The sequence below is a fragment of the Monodelphis domestica genome, chromosome 2, assembly GCF_027887165.1.
Source record: "Monodelphis domestica isolate mMonDom1 chromosome 2, mMonDom1.pri, whole genome shotgun sequence".
Lineage (NCBI taxonomy): Eukaryota > Metazoa > Chordata > Mammalia > Didelphimorphia > Didelphidae > Monodelphis > Monodelphis domestica.
Window position 1 is genome coordinate 10,799,617 of NC_077228.1, and position 20,834 is coordinate 10,820,450.

Here is a 20,834-nt window from a genome sequence, read left to right on the forward strand (position 1 = left end):
CTCTTCTATAAAATGAACTGGAGAAGGAAATGGCAAACCGCTCCAGTGTCTTACCTGTGTGACCCTGGGTAAGTCACTTCCCCCTGCCTGCCTCAGTTTCCTTGTCTGTAAAATAAAGCTGAAGAAGTTAATGGCAAACCACTCCAGGGTCTTACCTGTGTGACCCTGGGTAAGTCACTTCCCCTTGTCTGCCTCAGTTTCCTTGTCTGTAAAATAAAGCTGAAGAAGTTAATGGCAAACCACTCCAGGGTCTCTGCTGAGAAAACCTCAATGAGGTCAGACCGGACTGAACAAGGGTACCAAAAACGTCGGGGAATGTGTGAGACTCCAGAGATACAAAGGAAAGTAAAAACATCAGTCCCTGCCCTCAAGGAGCTACGAATCTAATGGGGAAAGAGCATAGACTAAGAAGCCCAGGCCAGCACAAAGGGGCCCTCAGTGTCCGAGGGGAGGTGCTGAGAGTACGCAGGAGCAGGGAGGGTTTCTTGTAGCAGGTGGGCTGTGAGGAAAGCCAGGGGAGCCAGATGGATCCAACAAGTGTATTCTAAGGGCTGTTGGCAGGGAACCAAGTGGCTTGCAAAGCCCATCCTGGCCGAGGCAAGTCACATGTGCACTCTGGATCATAGCTCTCCTGGGAGGCCACACTCCATACAACCTATAATCATGCTCGCGTTATCCCCTGAACATGGCCTGTGATGGATAGACCACCTTCTCCCACAACTCTGTCTCTTGCCAGATGTCCCAGAGGGGCAGCTGGGTAGCCTAGTAGATAGGAAGCCAGGCTTGGAGACAGAAGGGTCTGGGTTCAAATCTGAGTCAGACACTTCCTAGCCGTGTTACCCTGGGCAAGTCATTTACCCCCTATTGCTTAGTCCTTACCACTCTTGTATCCTAGAATCCATTGATTATAAGACAGAAGACAAGGATTTAAAGAAAAAAATAATAGAAATGCATGATCTATTGACATGACTTGAGGATTCCTTTGCCTGACCAAGTGAAATAATATTTGTAAAGCTCTTTGTAAACCTTTCAGGACTGGACAAATGCCACCATCCTTATTTATATTGTTCAATGTGACAATTCTCTGATGATCTCAGGCTACGCCCCATCCAGACCCCGGGACCACACAAGTCCCACAGCTCAGGCAGAGACGGAGAACTTGGAGGCCGTTTACAGAGATGAAGGAGAATGATTAAAGGGTTTGAAAGGAAGATCTGTGATGAAAAGACCGAGGAATTCCTCCCTGGGGAAAGAGCCCGGGAGTCCCCCAGATCACAGCCTTCTCGAGCAGGAGGCTTAGTTTACCGATGATATAGACCAGCTGTTTTCCATCTTCTCTGAAGGGCCTAGCGGTAGCCATGTGGTCTCCATGCAGCCAGAGCAGTGAAGGTGCACGAGAAGGAAATATTTCCTTAAAGAGAAATTCTGGGAGCTAAAAATATGCCAGAGAGTCCTCCAAGGCTCCCTGACCAGCCCAATGAGAAGGTACAGCTAGAGCAGCGGTTGTCAACCTGTGGGTCGCGACCCCGGTGGGGGTCGAACGACCAAAACATAGGGGTCGCCTAAAGCCATTGGAAAATACATATTTCTGATGGCTTTAGCCACTGAGAAATAGCCCTACTTTACAGCAAGATTTCAGAAAGAACGGGGACCCTGATGCCCACACATTGTACTAATATTAGTTACCTATCAGCAGCCCTGCCCCTATGAGGGGCAATGGATTTACCCTGTTGCCTGGAGACCAGACTCAAACAGAGACCCAGAGAGAGCACCCTGGTGCTGGCTCTGGAGGGGTTAAGAACAAGTCCTGGAGTGGATAACTCCTGGAGTGGATAATGGAGCCGAGTAACCCCAGCAAAGTGAAGCCTCAGCTTGAGCTGGAGGAAGATGACAGGAAGAACAAGGCAGCATCTGCGGACCTCCTCTCCAGGTAGGACTTACCTCCCACCCCAGTGCTCAGGCTGCCTCCTGCTGGATTAATATTTCTCAACGTATAATTAAATATTGTTTTTGTGATTAATCACTATGTTTAAATTATGTTTGATTTGTAGTAATGAGAATACATAATGCATATCAGGTATTTACATTCCGAATCATAACTGTAGCAGTACAGTTTTGAAGTAGCCACCAAAATAATTTTTTGGTTTGGGGTCACCTCAATATGAGGAACTGTATTGCGGGGTCACAGCATTAGAAAGGTTGAGAACCATTGAGCTAGAGCGAGTCTAAGATCCCTCAAATTCTCCTCTCAGGGGGTGGAGTCAAGATGGTGGCTTAGCAAGCAGCAAAAGTTCAGACATTGTGGAAGACCCTTCCTTACCGATACAGACTGAATGCTCCTAGGGCACCGAAATCCAAGCTGAACAACAGGACAGAAGCGGGGAACCCTCCTTCTGGACTCAAATCAAAAGGTACGCTCCCCAAAAGCCAGAACCCGAGAATACTGAGGGCTAAGGGGAAGGCAGAGGGTAGGTCTCAGGACCCCTCCCCCACAACCCAGAGCGCTGAGCCCACGGCAGCAGCAGGAACCTCTGAGCGGGCAAAGGTGCTGGTTTGGAGGGTCTACCTTGTGAGCAGTGGGGCGCAGGGCTTGGAGCATCCAGCTTGGACATCGGGGATGAAGCCAGGGAGAGAAGGGGCCATGGCTGGGTCCCTCCATTGGGCTCCAGCCTCACCTTTGCCTCGCGGCACAACCAGATCAATCTAGTTGAACCTAATTCCATCAGAACTCCTCAGAGTTTAGGGAGGCAGGCAAAGGCACTTGCGGACAGTGGAGAAGCAGCTGGAGAGAACTGGAGAGAGCCTGGGTGACCCAGCCTTCCAGGAGTTTTCAGAGCCTCAGAGCTTCATACCACATACAGCCCAACCCAGTTGAACTCAATCCAATCAAAAGCCTCCAGAGGACAGGGAAGCCAACATTCCTCCCCTAGAGACTGTACAAAGAGATCTGACTAAGCTCCAAGAGGGGAGACTGACATCCCCAAAACCAAAACAAAATGAGAGGAGCAAGAGCACAGCCAAATACAGGGAGCAAAGAAGGGGTAAACTCAAGCAAACAACAGAAAAAGAAGAAAGAAATGACAATAGACAACTTCTGCACAGGTAATGAGCAAAGAGTGAATGAAACAGTGGGGGAGGGATCAGCAAAGGAAAAATCAGAAATCCCAGCGAATTGGATACAGGCTTTGGAAGAACTCAAAATGCAATTCAAAACACAATTAAGAGAGGCTGAAGACAATTGGGAAAAGAACTTAAAAACTAAGATAAGTCATCTAGAAACAGAAAATAGTGTCTTGAAAGCCAAAATCAACCAGCTGGAAAATGAGGCAAAGGAGATGAAAGATGAGGCAAAGCAGATGAAAGATGAGGTGAAGAAGAGGAAAGATGACCTCCAAAGAAAATCCGACCAAAAGGAAAAGGACGACCAAAAAACTAAGGATGAAATCCAGTCTTTAAGAACCAGAATACAACAACTAGAATCAAGTGACCTCACAAGGCAGCAGGACACTATAAAACAAAACCAAAAGAATGAAAAAATTGAAGAAAATATGAAGCATCTCATTCACAAAACAGAGGATTTAGAAAATCGTTCAAGGAGAGACAATTTAAGAATTATTGGCCTACCAGAAGACCATGACAAAAGAAAAAGCCTGGACATTATATTACAGGAAATTATTAAAGAAAACTGCCCCAAAATCCTTGAACAAGAGGGAAAAGTGGAGATTGATAGAATCCACAGATCACCTCCTGTACTTAATCCCCAACTGACAACACCCAGGAATGTTATATAGCCAAATTCAAGAACTATCAGACCAAAGAAAAGATATTACAAGCTGCCAAGAAGAAGTCATTCAGATACCAAGGAACCACAGTGAGGATAACTCAGGATCTGGCTGCATCCACACTGAAAAAAAGAAAGGCATGGAATATGATATTCCAGAAAGCAAGGGAACTAGGTCTACAACCAAGAATCAACTACCCAGCAAAACTGACTATATTCTTTCAGGGGAAAGTATGGTCATTCAACAAAATAGAATTCCAAGAATTTGTAAAGAAAAGACCAGACCTGAACAGAAAATTTGATGTCCAAGCACAGAACTCAAGAGAATCATCAAAAGGTAATTAAAAAAGAGGGGAAAAAAGAAAAACAAACAAAAAAAATTTTTAAGAGACTCAATAAGTTAAAATGATATGTATCCCTATAAGAAAAGAGGTCATTGGTAACTCTTAAAAACTGTTGTTATTACCTGGGCAGCAAAAAGAAGTATACTTAGAGGGAACAGCAACAAATTGTATAGGATGAAAGGACAAGACATAAATAGGTATATAGATATATACATGCAAAAATATATACGCATGAGTATGCATATATATATATATATAACTAAAGCTTAAAAATAGGTTAATATTAAAAGAAATGGGAAAAGAAACAAATGGGGGTAATTTATATGTCATAAAGAAGCTCATGGTGGGAGGGGGGAGAACATCAATACACTGGAAGGGTAAAGAGGTCAGAGACAGGAAATACTCAACTTTTACGTGATTTGAAAGTGACTCAAAGAGGGGAAAACAATCCAATCCATTGGGGGAAGAGAATAGATTTGCACCCTATAGGGGAGTAGAAGGGTAACAAATGGTCTGGTGGGGAGGGAAGCAGTACAAGAGAGGGAGGGAGCAGGGGTTAATTTTAGAAAGACTATAGGGAAAATAAGGGTGGGGATAAATAGGGAGGGGGTAGAAAGGGAAGTAAAATAAGGGTGGAAACAAGGGGGACTGTTCAAAAGCAAACATTGGTGTAGAAGGAAATAGTGAAAGAAGAAAAGGCAGGAAAAGGAGCAGAAATCAAAATGCTGGGAAATACACAGCTAGTAATCATAACTCTGAATGTGAATGGAATGAACTCACCCATAAAACGTAAGCAAATAGCAGAGTGGATTAGAATCCAAAACCCTAATGACTTGAGCATAAAGAAGTAAACTATAAGTAAATTAGATGAGCACAGAATAGTACACATATTAAGTAAGCGTTGAGCATACCAGAGTCCTTATGCTTGGCTCTGAGGGAAGACTTCGTAATGTTCAAAGAAGGAACTGACTCTTTCCTCATGGAACTGAACCTTTTGGAGGCTTGCAGGACACGTATTTGTTCACTAATCGGTAACTTCATCCCTGTGGGAGTTGCCAGAATGGGATGTTCCTTGACCACTGAGGAATAAAAGCTTCCTCTAACTTTGGAAAACCAAGTATCAGAAAATCCATTTTCACTCTCCCCACGTTTCCACTATTTTACAGAGGACACAACTGAAGTCCAGGAAGGTTGACTTGCCAGTGATCATTGGGGTGAGGTAAGTCCCCAGTCAGGACTGAAAGCAAGCAGACTGACCCCAACTCTGGTACTTTAGGGAGTTTCCTAAGGCAGCATAACTTGTCCAGATTCACACAATTGGTTCGTTTTAGGAACAGGATTTGAACCTCAGTTTTCTTGCTTTCAAATTCTATACTTTGCCTATTGGGTGATATTGATTCATAAATAACCATAATAAAAATACTTCACAAATACATAAAGTATTTTAGAAATCAGAGAGTTTTCTTTTTTTTTAGAAAAAACCCTTATGTTCCATCTTAGAATTAATTCTGTGTATTGGCTCCAAGGCAGAAGAGCGGGAAGGGCTATGCAATGGGGGTTAAGTGACTTGCTAAGGGTCACACAGCTGGGAAGTATCTGAGGCCAGATTTGAACGTAGGACCTCCCATCTCCAGGCCTGGCTCTCAATCCACCAAGTCACCTGGCTGCTCCCCATCAGAGAGTTTCAACACAACATGTTATACATAAAATTTAATTTAAAAATACAAATATAATTAAATAACCCAGTGGAATTGCTTGTCAACTCTGGAAGGGGGGAGGAAAGAGGAGAAAAAGAGAACCTGAATCATGTATGCTTAGAAAAATACTTCAAAATAAATTAATTAAAAATATATAAAAATGTAATTAGGAAAAAATAAAACATTTAAAAATACATACGTGTATATAAGTGTGCATATATACATATATACACTCTATGTAAAGGAAACCCCTTCCTCCCAGGGTCATGAACTTTCTGCTCATTGGAGCCAGCCTATTAGTGTAGCTGGAATGCTCCAAACAGAGATCACAGGTTGAGTCCTAGGTTCATGACCTGGAACTAAGGATTATGGGTCCAAGTCAGTGACTTTGATTGGTTCCTGAGATGTGATAGATCAGCGCACAGGGAAAGGAAGTGAAGTGGAGAAACAGGACAACAGAAAAAGAGACTGTGGAGGAGATCAGGTTCTTCTCTGGAGTTCTTGGCTGGGGGTCTTTCTGCAATTAGGTGTTGGTGGCTCAGGCAGAAGACACTCTAGTGGGCTGATAAGATTAGGATGGTAGGCTAGGAAATATTTTTCTATTTCATTCCCTCCTTATTTCTTTCTTAGGCTATATTTATATTAAAATTAAATTCTTAAAAGCTACTATCATACTTGTGACTTAAGGGTTAGTTATTTTATAAATGGCGACCACAACAATCTTTAATATTATGTTTCCAAACCAATGTCTAAATATTACATTTGGCATAATATTAATTTTCAATATATAATACATACATAGATATACATGTGTGCATGTGTATCAGATATGGGAAAGCTTCCCAGAGAGGGAAATATTTGAGTTGAGCATTAAAAGAGAGATCCAGGGTGTGAAAAAGGCCGGAGTTGAGGCGTTGAGAAGGGAACAGAAAGAAGCCCAGTTGGGCTGGAAGCCAGAGGAAGCTGGGTGAAGCAGTATAACCAAAGATGGAAAATGGCAATGGATGTCTGGGAGCACCCAGTAAAGGATGAGAGGCTTGTCTCTCACCTGGCTGAGAGGTCCTGGCGAACTGCTCACTTTGCAGAGGAGGATACTGAGAGTGGAGATGTGTGAGGCAAAGTTCAAGCTCAGATCTTGATGGCTCTGAGCCCAGCTCCAGCCACTGAGCCACACTCCCCTCACTGGCAGTCTTGCAGAGGTCAGAGCTGTAGGCCCAGATTTGCACTGGGAAGTCTTCCTGGGCAAACAGACCTGCCTGCCTTTCCCTGGCTCCCTCTCTCCCATCTGACCCCTGGACGGGGGGCCCAATGGTGAGCTGAGGCCAGGGCTCAGGGCTGAAATTCCTTCTTGCTGCTGGATTCTCTTCTGCCCTGAGAGCCGGCTCTCAACACAAAGCCTTCTGGCTACAGCCAGATCATTATGCTTCAGTAAATGAAGCTGAGTCATGCGTAGAAATGAGCCCCCAGAAGAGAAGAGAATCTTTCCATCATGAATGGCTGCTGATCATGCAGATGCCAAGGAGCAGCCCATACAAGGCAGCACTGGCTGAGAAGTCCCCTAATTCTGCCTCCGCTGGACCCTGGGCAGGGTTTTCATTGACTGCCCCACCTCCGTCTTACCCAGTTTTCGTGGAGGACATTAATCTCCACGATGCTGTATACCAAAACGGAAGCTTATTAAAAGGCAGGAAAATGGCCTTGAGAATCCCAGACTGTCAGGATGTCGGCGATGGAAAGGGCCTCAGAGGACCCATTCCTTAAAGGCATCTTCACGACACCATCCACTAGAGGGGTTACCCAGCCTCTGTTTGCAGACGGCCAAGAGGAGGGAGCTCCCCACCTCTCCAGGAGCCTCCTTCATGACTGGGCTGCTCTCTTGAGTAGAATGGTTTTCTTGACACCAAGTCAACCATTTCTTCTTTGCACCTTGCACCCATTGGACGGTGTAATGGGTAGAGCACTGGGCTTGGAATCCAGAAGACTCATCTTCATGACTTCAAGCCCAGTTTCAGACATTTACTCTCTGGGTGACCCTGGGCAAGTCCCTTCACCCAGTTTGCCTCAGTTGCCTCATCTTTAAAATGACCCGGAGAAAGAAATGGCAAAGTGCTGCACTATCTTAGCCAAGAAAATCCCCAATGGCGTCATGAAGATTTGGACATGATTGCAAAACGATTGAACCACTGACCCTTTCACCTACATTCCTTTTCACTTCCCTCTAGGGTGAAACAGAGCAACTCTGTCCCACTGGAGCTGTCTCTAGCCCTTGAAATCCTTGAAGATGGCTATGAAATCCCTGCCCCATCTTAGCTTCTTTGCTGAGTTCCTTTAATGGATTCTCATACTGCACAGGCTAGTCTTCCTTTCCTTGTTCTGGACATCCTCTGCACGCTCTCCCCATCAGTGTTGTCCTTCAGGGTCTGTGGAGCCCAGATCGGAACACGATGCTTCGGGGTTGGGGACCGAATCACTGCTTCTCTTCCTCCAGTACACATTGCGTTCCAGGCAGCCAGGACTACACTCAACCAGCTTATATTGACGGCTACCATTTATAGAGCATTTAGAGATTTCTAAGAACCTTCTGATCTTGTTACCTCATTTGGACCTCCCAACAACTCTGGGAAGCAGCTGCTGTTGTCATCCCCCATTTGCAGACGAGGAAACCGAGGCTAACAGAGGTTAAATGGCTTGCCCAGGGTCAAACAGCCAGTAAATATCTGAGGCCAAATGCAAACTCTTCTCATGCTTTTTGGTTGCACCCACCATCTTCTCTATGCCTAGAATGTCCTTCCTTCTATGTGTTAACAGCCAACAAAGAAGTGCAGCGTCAGAGTGCTTGAAGTCAGGAATATAGCCTCTGGATCTTACTAGGTATGTGACCCTGGATAAATCACTCAATCTCGTTTTGTCTTAGTTCCTTCATCTGTAAAATGGGGGTAATTAGAGTAGCCAGGTGGCACAATGGGTAGAGTACCAAGACTCATCTGCCTGAGTTCAAATCTGGCTTCAGATACTAACTAGTTGTGTGACTCTGAGGAAGTCACTTTTCCCTGTGGACCTTAGTTTCTTCATCTGTAAAATGAGTGGGAGAAGGAAGTGGTAAATGACTACAATCTTGTTGCCAAGAAAATCCTCAATGGGGTCATGGAAAGTCAGACATGACTGAACACAGCTAAAGAACATCAGCTTTCCAGGTGGCTTTGAGTATCAAATAAAAAAAATTGTAAAGTCCTTAGCACAGTGTCTGGCACATAGTAGGTGCTATACAAATACTAGCCATTGATTATAGTTTTAATTATTTAACTGTTGAGTCCTGCATACCCTTCAAACCCAAACTCAAATGCCAGGTGCTGCCTACTCCATCACTTCCGAGTTGGTTGGTCCTGTGAGAGCCAGTCCTATTTTGGCAGAGAATTAGAGACCCCGGAGCCATGCTCCTGACTACCAAGTTCACAAAATCACTGTCTGGGACAAAAAGGGACTTCAGAGGTGATCTCAGCCAACACCTACACCCTGCAAGTGAGGCACTTGAGGCTTTGATGAGTGACCATCTATTTGCAATTCTTTTCAGCATGAAATATTTTCCTGAGTCCTTTAAAGATCACAGTGGACACACATGCATTTTCAAGGTGGGGATCTTCCTGCTCCACTTAAACCAATTACTTAATAAAACATCCTCAAAACAAACCTGAATATGTGTTCCTCCTACCAAGGGAACATATAAGCATCAAAGATAATCCCTGCAAGACTCTGTGTTGACACTGCAACTGGAGGGATTTGAGATAGAAACATTAAGGGAAGCTGGGTGGCTCAAAGGATCGAGATCCAATCAAAGAGATGGGAAGTCCTGAGTTCAAATCTTATATCAGACACTTCTTAGCTGTGGGACCCTGGGCAAGTCACTTCCTGCCATTGCCTAGCCCTTCCTACTCTTCTACCTTGGAACCAATATGCAGTATTCATTCTAATATGGAAGGAAAGAGTTAAAATTATATATATATATATATGTATATACATATAGAGAGAGAAAGAAGAAGGAAGGAAGGAAGGAAGGAAGGAAGGAAGGAAGGAAGGAAGGAAGGAAGGGAAGGAGGGAGGGAGGGAGGGAGGGAGGGAGGGAGGGAGGGAGGGAGGGAGGGAGGGAGGGAGGAAGGAAGGAAGGAAGGAAGGAAGGAAGGAAGGAAGGAAGGAAGGAAGGAAGGAAGGAAGGAAGGAAGGAAGGAAGGAAGGAAGGAAGGAAGGAAGGAAGGAAGGAAGGAAGGAAAGAAAGAAAGAAAGAAAGAAAGAAAGAAAGAAAGAAAGAAAGAAAGAAAGAAAGAAAGGAAGGAAGGAAGGAAGGAAGGAAGGAAGGAAGGAAGGAAGGAAGGAAGGAAGGAAGGAAGGAAGGAAGGAAGACAAAGAAAGAAAGCAGAATAATCTTGGAATCAGGATATGGGTTCAAATTCTGACTTTGCCACTCATCTCTGTGGTTTTGGAGGTCTTCCCTCCCAATCAGATGCCAGATCTTGCTGCTTCTGCTTCAACCATATATTGGATGTGTTCTCTTGTGACTGTTCTCAGCCACCACTCCTATTTGGTTTTCCCACCCAGAGTATCCTGTGCACTCTGTCCTCCACTCTAATGCCAAGATAAGTGCCAAAGCACAATCATGAACAGTGCACATCCCCTCCCCTTATTCAGCCCCCTATCGCCTCTAGGGCCATCCATGCTGCCTGACACATAACAGGAGTGACCACCAGATGGGCCAATGACCTAGGGCAGCTTTCCTATGGGCCCCACCATGCCCACCATCCCAGCACTTTCCCAGGCCTCCACTCTCCTTTGGTTGTGCAATCTCCATCTCAGGACCATTTTCTCTCAACTTCTGGGGCAGCAGGATTGAATGTTGCTCTTGGCATCAGGTCAAACTGTGTGACCCTGGGCAAGTCTGCAGAGCCTCAGCTTCCTCATCGGTAAAATGGGGGGAGTGGGGCTCCCTGGTGCCGCCTTTTAGCTCCAAAACTGCTAGTCTACAATTCCTAGCCATCTCGATTCTAAGAGAAAAGGTCGAGAATAAATTACATTCAAGGCTGAGAAACGTGCAGGATATGGAATGGATGACGTTGATGAAGTGCCTTGTTTGTCAGTGCCTCGGGGGCTTGTTCCCGCCCCCCCCCCCCCCCCATGGTCCTAGACTGAAATAATTAAAGAAAAAGCACGCAGCAGGAGAGTTCGCCCCAGTCACTGGGAATGACTTGGTTTGGGGGGATGGGGGAAGATGTGGCTGCACCTGAGTCAGAACCAGGCACAAAAAACAGTGCGGGAGCAGAGCAGAGCTCCGGACAGCTCCCTCTGCCTTGACAAAGGGACCAGACCAGAAGCAGGTTCCCACACCTGGGAAAGCTCTCCCAAGGGGGCTGAGCGGGACGCCATCCATCTGCCTTTCCCAGTGGCTCTCCCAGCATCCCCCACTCTTTGTCTCCCTTTCTTTGGCTTTCCCCATGCCTCTTGGCATTTCGATACAATTATTTAACCAGAGAAGCCGAGGAAACATCTGCCCATTATTCCACCGAAGAAATAAGCAGCTCCTTTGAGCCAATCGGAGAGTGGGAGGGAGGGAGGGGGGCGGAATGCGAGCTCTTTCTGCTTCTCGGTTTCATCTGTGGGCAAGTTTACTAGACACACTGGACTGGTTTGAAAGCTCCTGATGACGTCAATGGGCTCTCGGAATGAGAGCTCAGCTAGACATCTGCATTGCACCGGGACCACTGAGGTTTGCTTCTTCCCTCCAGGGGTGACATCCGAGACAGATATTATCAATCAAACTCTCTCCTGGCCCAGCACCAAATCAAAGGCACTTTATCATTCCCAGCGGCAAGAAGAGCTAGGAGAGGGGCTGCTCGGGCTCGGTGCTGTCCTCAGGAACAATGGGGCTGGCAACAATGCATAAAGCAATTAAAGCCCCAGCCAGGGCTGCACGGGTTCAAATGTTCTGTTCTGGGCTGAAAGTATTGAGGGTTGGGCTTCAGCGGAAACTACCTGAGGAACTCTCTCTCTCTCTCTCTCTGTCTCTCTGTCTCTCTGTCTCTCTGTCTGTCTCTCTGTCTCTCTGTCTCTCTCTGTCTCTCTGTCTCTCTGTCTCTCTCTCTCTCTCTCTCTCTCTCTCTCTCTCTCTCTCTCTCTCTGTCTCTCTCTCTCTTTCTGTCTCTCTCTCTTTCTGTCTCTCTCTCTGTCTCTCTCTCTCTCTCTCTGTCTCTCTGTCTCTCTCTCTCTCTCTGTCTCCCTCTCCCTCTCCCTCTCTCTGTCTCTGTCTGTCCCTCTGTCTCTGTCTCTCTGTCTATCTCTGTCTCTGTTTGTCTCTTTGTCTGTCTCTCTCTCTCTCCCTCCCTTCCTCTCCCTCCCTTCCTCTCTCTCTCTCTCTCTGTCTCTCTGTCTCTCTCTCTCTCTCTCCCTCTCCCTCTCCCTCTCTCTGTCTCTGTCCCTCTGTCTCTGTCTCTCTGTCTATCTCTGTCTCTGTTTGTCTCTTTGTCTGTCTCTCTCTTTCTCCCTCCCTTCCTCTCTCTCTCTCTCTCTCTCTCTCTTTCTCTCTCTCTCTCTCTCTTCCTCTGTCTGTCTGTCTGTCTGTCTCTCTCTCTGTCTCTCTCTGTCTCTCTCTCTCTCTGTCTGTCTGTCTGTCTCTCTTTCATACCCTCACAGCAAAATGAATTAATTTTTTAGAATACTTTGCCTTCCCCGCCCCCACCCCCTTACTGTGGACCCAATTTAAGGCAATCCCAGCCTGGAGAATCCTTCCACGAAAGCTGCTTATTGAACCATCGATTTATGCCTAAATAGCACCTTGGAGCCCACTCAGTACAACCTCTTCGTTCTTGTTCATAACAACAGTCATAATCATTTGTTGTTCTTAAGTCATTTTTTATTCGGGTCCAATTTTCTATGACCCTATTTTGGGGACATTCTTGGCCAGGATACTGGAGCAGTTTGCCATTTCCTTCTCCAGCTCATTTTACAGATGAGGAAACTGAGGCAAACATGGGTAAATGGCTTGGCCAGGATCACCCAGATGCTAAGTGCCCATGGCCAGATTTAAACCCAGGAAGATGAGTCTCCCTGTCTACAGAGCCAGCACTTCATTCACTATACCCCTCAACTGCCCTCCTTCTTTGTACCCCTGGTGCCTTGTAATAGTAGGCACCTTTGAATGTTCATAGAGTGACCATCTGATGATACCATAAATATGGAGCTGGGAGGGACCTCAGAGGCCATCTGCCCCAAACCTCTCATTGTACATAGGAGGAAACTGATGTATGGGGAGTTTAAGTGACTCTCAAGGGCAAACAAAAACTGCGCAGGATTTGAATCCTGGTCCTCTGACTCTGAAGCCAAGGTACCCCTCCCAAATCATTACCTATCCCTCCTTGAACTTTTTCCCAGATCAAGTGCCCAGAGGGCAAATTCAAGTTGTCTGTGAATGCCACTATTACCAGAGAGAGGTGAGGGAGAAAGTTCTTGCTTTGGGCAGCTGGACAAAGGAGTGGGACATGCGAAAAATGTACTGGGGGCTGGGAAGAGGGGGAAGGGAGCAGCTCCCCAAGTGCCAGCTCTACAGGTATGCCACAGCTTCATCAATGCTGACCTATGCCATTTCCATTGTCAAGAAAGGCACAGCTTAGCATAAAGAAGGAGAGAGCAAAGCAACCATCTGTTAGCTTTTAGAAATGGATGTTGAGGCCATGAGGCAGTTCAGTGAATAGAGAATTAGTCCTAGAGAGAGGAAGTCTTGGGTTCAAATCTGCCTTCAGATACTTCCTAGTTCTGTGACCCTGGGCAATTAACACCAGTTGCCCAGCTCCTTCTGCTCTTCTAACTTAGAACAAAAACGTGGTATTTATAAGGGCGAGGGTCTCTTTTTTTTTTAAAGAAATAGATGTTAAGCCCAGCAGAGGAGTGTGTGGAAAGGACATTGCTTGAAAAATCAAGAGATGCAGAAGAAGCCACGGCCCATGTTCCCGTCACATAAAGCTCACACTAAGCCATCTCTTTCCAACCAACAGCTTCTGGTTCATGCCATTGCTTGTGGCAGATAGCACGTTTACCTTCATGGCATCACGGTGGTCCGGGAGATAAAGAAGAACATTTAAAATGAAAGCTTCGCCTCCTCCCCAGGTCCTAAAGGAGCCTTGCAGCCGCACTCCCTGACCTCGTGGTCCCCTCTCTCCATTCTGGCCTCAGCCACTGCTGCGCCTGATGAGGCCAGAGGGCGTACACGGGGCTTAATGGAGGACGTGACCTGTCAGGTCTTCTGAAGGCCAATTCACACTTGTGCTGATCAATGAGCTTCTCATCAAGACTGTGTTATGAAAATTATTTTAATGTGAACATTGATTAAAATGTCAAAGTAGCCCCTTTAGTGGCCTGCAGAAGGAAAGCCATTGCCTTTGGTCATGGACTCATCTAAGATTCCATGAATGGCTGCAGTCAATAGCTTCGCTTCATTCTAACTTCCTTGGCCAGGTAGTTTGACAATCGATTTGTGTGAGAAAAGAAACGAAATGGAGATTCTGCCAAACGACTCACAATGAGCTTTTCAAGGAACAGAAAAAAGGCCACATCTCGCTGAAAGAAATGCTCATAATCAAAGGAAATGACTCAAAGCAAAATAATTTCAGAGAACTACAGGGCTGGAAGGGACCTCCGAAGCAGGACCTGTCTACAAAGCACCCTTACCTCCTCTCCTCTCCTTTACAGCATCCCCAACTGCCTTCAAAGCCCAGAACATGTTCCAACTTCTTGGCTAGTCAACGACGGACATTTCTTAAGCACTACCCATGTGCTAAGCCCTGGGAACATAGAGAGGGTCAAAAGTCCATTCCTACTCTCCAGGGGCTCACCATATAATGGCAGCTGACAACCTGGAAGCACCTGTGTACAAGCAAAATCCTGACAGGTAAGATGGGGTCATCACTGGGAGGGAGGCACTAGGACAAAGGGCTTTAAAGGGATGCCTTTACTGATTACCCTGATTTTAATGCTCTCCCCTGCCTCAAATGATCATGGATATTGGTCTTCTCAGACTCTGTGGTGGGAAGACCTGGGTTCAAATTTCTTCTCTGGAATATAAAACTCGTATGGCGTTGGGGACATACCAGTTTCATCCTCTGTAAAATCAGGGGGTTGGACTAGTCCCTTCCAGTTCTAGACCTCTAATACTATTATTCTTTGTTATACTCACAACCTCCCTTGCCCCTCCCCAAGTTAAAGGATTGCTTTTCTTTGTCTCTCCAGATCTAGCATTCAGCTTAGTGGCTAGCACGGAGAAGGTGCTTAATAAATGCTTGCTATTGTTGATGATGTTGGGTTTTTCTAAAATAAATTGTAATAAATATGGATTGGACCAAGCTAGAAGATTCAAAGTAATGAGGCTTACCTTTCAGAACAGAAGCTCATAGTTTGGAGTTGTTCTAATGGTTAGGAAGTGCCATGGAATCATAGGATGCCGAGTTACAATTTAAAAGAACCCTGGGGACCATCACACTTAACCCTTCCATTTTATTGATGAGAAAACAAAGGTCCAGAGAAATAGAATGATTTCCCCAACATTATACAAGTAAGAAGAGTAAGTGGGAGAATCAAGATTTGAACCTGGATCCTATGACTCCAAGTCCAGCACTTGTCTTCTCTATCATGGGGACAATTTCTGTGAGCTATCGAATGGAGGAGACCATTCACGTCTGGAGACACCACCTCAGCTTGTTTATCTTCTAGAGAGCCATGACACCATGAACTATCAAGGCTTGCCTTTCAGCCCCGAGGGCTTTTCTACCCTATACGTGATGAAGTGGATTTCTCAGACATAAGCAGGTAATGTTTTCATTCACTTTTATACTTCTTTGCCTCAACATCATGGCTCTATTCACATGAGGGTACAAAGAATTTTGGTATCTTCTTCAGGAAATCTCAAAAAAGACTAATTCCAATAACGGACCCCTTGTTTTGTAGGAAACCATTTTTAATTGTAGGAAAATATTTGGCTTTCCATTGCAAAATAATGCCTCTGACCTCCTGCTATGTCCCTTGAGTCCTCCCTACTGCTTAGAAGACTTCCAGTGTCTGCAGGAGAATCATGATATCCCATTTGGAAGATGTCCTACACCACTGTGATGGTCCTTGCCTGGGAAATTCAGTAGGGCCATGTCCCAGTGCCATGGGAGCTCAAGAATTTACTCTTCTGACCCAAATCTATGTCTGTAGCTATGTGCTGCCTTCTAATGTCATCAGTTCTTTAGACAGTCCCACAGTCAGAGTGGAGGAACACTTATGAGGCTTGTAAGCAATACTTAGGGGTGTTACTGAAGCACAAATCCACCCATCAACAAGCATGGCTTGGGTTTCTTCCACATGCCAGACATTGTGGATACAAAGACAAACATGAAACTGTCTCCAGTCTCAGGAACTACAATCAGTTGAGGGAGACAGATGGCCTTCCTTCTCAAAACCAGCTGACAATAACACCGTGGAAGCACCCCACCAAGGATGACATTGCAACCCATTCAGCCAAATCATTTACTTTCCAACAGAACTGACACTGGTTAGTTTGACACCTGGGGCAAGGAGAACAAGATGTGCCTGGGTAGAACCAATGGATGCTCAAATGGAGATCCTGGGTCTAGGGAACATGGACATCTTGACCAGGAGTTCTTTGTGGTCAGTGAAATTGTTCTCAAAAAAATCTGCTAAGTGTGCTTCCATAAAATGGGTTTCCTTTGTATTTCTAGGCATTTTATATTTCTCTTTGGAAAATATGATTCTGAGAAGGGGTCCAGAGGCTTCATCAGACTCAGTGCCAAAGGGGCTCTGGATTCAAAAATCTGTTAAGAACCCCACATCCAGTTCAACTCTTCCATCTTACACACAGCACACTGAGTCCCAGAGAAATTAAGGTCCATACCTAAAGTCACATAGTCAGAAAGTGAAAGATGGCTCATGTTTTATGACTCTTTCTAAGATAAATTTAGTTGAGGTGAGGATGTGGGGTTGGAGGGAGATCATAGCACAAGATCCCTGTCAGGGAAAGAGATCCCAGACCACTGCCCACTATTGGGGTAGGGATTCTATGACAAGAACATGCACAAGGGCCATTGGGAAACTACGACCAAGAGGGGCAAGACCAGAGGAAGACCACCAGTAATAAGATGTGCAATGTAGGAGGGAGGAAGTAGACTGGCTGGTAGTTTCTTCCATTAAATAATTATTCTTGCTAACCAGATACTGACTTCCATGATCTCAAAGCTGCTGAAGGAGTCTAAAGGTTGCTAGTTCTCTCTCAATTTCAACATCCTGGGGCAAAGACCCAGCTTCCCTGTCCTGGTTAGGGCGGTGCTTTTCCAAATTTTTTTGAGCTGCATCTAAATATCTAGGAAAGAAAACTCCCTCCAGATTAAACTCTAGTTTGTATTTCTGGTTGTTTGACTTGCTAACTGGAACACATTGTGTTCACTAAATCAGTTATCATGGCAGCACAATAGACGGAGTGCTGGATGTGGAGTCAGGAATACCCGAGTTCAAATCTAGCCTCCGACACTTACCAGCTGTGTGACATGGGAAAGAAATTTATTTTATGTTTGCTTCAGTTTCATTACCTGCAAAATGAGAATATTAATAGCATCCCCCACCACCACTAGCATTGTTATGAGGTTCAAATAAGATAAAAATTGTAAAGCACTTAGCACAGTGCCAAACACATAGTGTTATACAAATGTCAGCTATAATAATAATTGTTGTTATTATTAAAGCTATAATAATCATAGCTCACATTTATATAGCAGTTTATGTGACACATATAATAATGATGATGATGATGATGATGATGTCATTGACCAGGAATTTGGTCCCCAATTCCCAATTTAAGAAACCTCAAGAGAAGAACTAGGTGGCCTTGGATTTCTCAATCATCTAATGTAGTATTTGGTCTCTAATGGCGACCACCAATGGGGTGGTGGTTCTCCTTTGGATCTATTTCCAAGCTTACAAATGCCCAAGAGGCACAATGACAATACTTCTAAGAAACTAATTTTGGAGACCAACACATTGATTTTTTATTACATTTTTATAAAAAATTGACAAAGTTGGTAATGGGATTAGATTTCTGACTTCACTGATATGGGGAATTTCCAGGTGGGGGCGATTCCCTTTGTCAATGCAGATCTGTACCTTCTCTGAAATTTATAGTTGTGGAGTTGCTCCAAAAGCAACGACAGGTTACATACCTTGTCTAGGATCATACAGCCAGTATGTGCCAAAGGAGAGACTTGAACCCACATCCTTCTGGCTCCAAGGGCAACTCTCTTTCCACTACTACATGGTGTCTCTCAAGAAGAATTATCATAATATGTGCTTTACAAAAAGAAGCAGTGGAAACAGAGTGCAGAAGATAGAGGGGCAGCCTCGCAAGCCTGGGCTGCAGTCTTATCTCTGACATAACGAGGAATCCCTCAACTAGCACCTTATTAATCACTTACTGTGTGCCACAGACTAGGTGAGACCAATGACTTTACCAATATGGCCAAGACAATGTTCAAAGACCACAACTCATGGATGAATAGTTGATCCACTTTGGGGTGTTTTGGGGGAGATCTCGAGGCCACTGAAATCTCAAGGTGGGACCAAGCAATGACAACAAGAGTAAATAAAAAAGGTGGATCGTGCGATATCCACTCCGCCCTCCCCCAATACATATGCATTTCACTGATGGATCTAAGAATTTAGCTCATTCTTTTCATAATCCATTTCTACTTTAGGCCTGGGTTGTCTCTAGGGATAATGAGTTCCACAAATGCATTGTCTTTTGTGTCAAGGACTGCTCTATTGACTAGCCCTGGGGGGTTCTGGTTGGTTTTTTTTGTTTGTTTTTTTATTTTATTTTTTAGCCACACAAGGGATGCCTCCTAATTCTAGGATTCTAGGATTTGATTTAAAAGTTCTGGCTCTGGTGTTGACCTGATTTCAGAGTTCTACCATTTCTCTGCTCAACTTGTATTTCTCTGTACTGAAGAGTAGATGTAGCTAATCATGCAGTGGATAGAGAAATGTGTCTGAAGCCAGGAAGATCTGAGTTCAAATCCAACCTCAACATATATTAACCATGGGCCCTAGACTAAGGGTTTAACTGCTGCCTGCCTCAATTTCTCCAACTGTAAAATGAGAATAATGATAGCATTTACCCTCTAAGGTTGTCATAAGAATCAAATGAGATAAGAGTGTAAATCACTTGGCACAATGCCTAGCACATAGTAGGTGCTTAATAAATGGTTTTTGCTTCCCCTTTCCCCTCCATGCCAGCTTTCTTCTAAGAAATTTGCATGTCCTTTACCAGATAATCTGCTGTACTGAAGAGACTCAGTGTGGATGACACTGATGTTGCTTGGGAGATCATTTTATTTGCTTTGAGACTATGCCAAAAATCATCGATGGCTCCCTTGTGTGTCTAGGATAAAATTCAAATCCTCAGACTAGCTTTTAGAGTCCTCCCTCCTCTGGCTCCAGTCTGCTTTCCCAGACATTTGTCCAATTGCTCTCCTTTGTGCACTCTCCAGTCTCTTTTATATTTGTATATTTTGTATGATAGAGGCTATTATATTAGATATTTCTGTATTCATGTCATTTTTTCCAGCTCTTCCTTACCTGTGGCCCATCTCCTCTCCTCTCCCTCACAGAATTCCCAACTTTCTTGGCAGGACAGCTCAGGTGCCACTTCCAAAATGGGGCCTTTTTGATGCCCCTCACCCCCATGTGTTAGGGTTCTTTCCCTCTTAACTTAACCAAAAAATTAATTTCTAAGTGTCAGGCATAGGATCAAGGGAGACACGGTCAGAGGCTTTTTGTTTTTGAAGCATCAGTATCGATCACAGAGCTCATCCCTGATAAAAATAGTTAAAATGTATACAATGCTCCAAAGATTACAACATGCTTTACCAGTATGTCACTTCATCCTGGAATCGGATTAGTCCCATTTTACAGATGAGCAAACTAAGGCTGATAAATGACTTACCCAGGCTTGTATAATTACTAGGTGTCTGAGGCAGGATTCTAATTCAGTCTTCCTGACTCCAAGTCCACCTAATGTTCTTTCCACTGTAGGACAGGGTTCATGAGCTCCAGCCTAAACTTTTCCATGACTTTTTTGTAGGTTCTGATGACAAGAGCTTTTCCAGACATATGATCAAAGAAGGAGATGGGACACAAAGGCCTGGGATGTGGCTAGATCCTCAACATACGCCAGACCCTCAGTGCCAGAGTGATTGCACGCTTTCTAGGGGCTCTACCTGGGTTAAGGATTCTGGGAGATGCAGTCCAAGGGTTCAGCATTTTCTATTTACACACAACTAAGAGAGAGACCGAGAAAATTGGAGACAATCTCAGAAGAAGGGAAGGCAGTAGAATTAAAGGGACTTCTGGATAAAGCAAATCCTCAGCTATAAATGCAACTTATTCATATTTTCTTTTTTATTGTTACTCCTTCATTTTATTTTTTAATAGGATTTATTTCCAGGAATCTCAGCCTCTCCTTCCCCTCCTCACATCATAGAAGGCATCATCTGGCAAACAGATATCTATCTATCTATCTATCTATCTATCTATCTGTCTGTCTGTCTGTCTGTCTGTCTGTCCGTCCGTCCGTCCGTCCGTCCGTCCGTCCGTCCGTCCGTCTATCTATCTATCTATCTATCTATCTATCTATCTATCTATCTATCTATCTATCCAAATATATATATCATCTTTCTTATTTCCATTCTTTAATTCATTCTCTGGAGGTGAATATCACAAATTATTCTTTAAATATTAAATCTGTAGCTGTATAGAATGTTCTTGTGGTTCTACTCATTCCATGAGCTCATTTTGTTCTTTCCAAAATTATAAAAAATAAAGATCTGCTCATCATTTCTTACAGGGCGGTCATATCACAATCATACACCACAATTTCTTTAGCCATTTCCCAGTTGATGGACATCCTCACAATATCCAGTTCCTCGCTGC

General features: G+C 44.6%; 1 protein-coding gene and 1 long non-coding RNA gene across 7 annotated transcripts in view; one reads left to right on the forward strand and one right to left on the reverse strand.

Annotated features, from left to right (window-relative positions):
• The window catches only part of PDE4B (phosphodiesterase 4B), a 712,123-nt gene that overhangs the window by 214,299 nt on the left and 476,990 nt on the right, over nt 1-20,834 (reverse strand). The gene's annotated exons all lie outside the window — the stretch shown is intronic.
• On the forward strand, nt 1,753-20,368 carry LOC103091970 (uncharacterized). The gene is made up of 3 exons (XR_461068.2): nt 1,753-1,930; nt 5,292-5,344; nt 19,987-20,368. It is a non-coding gene; the product is annotated as an uncharacterized LOC103091970 (long non-coding RNA).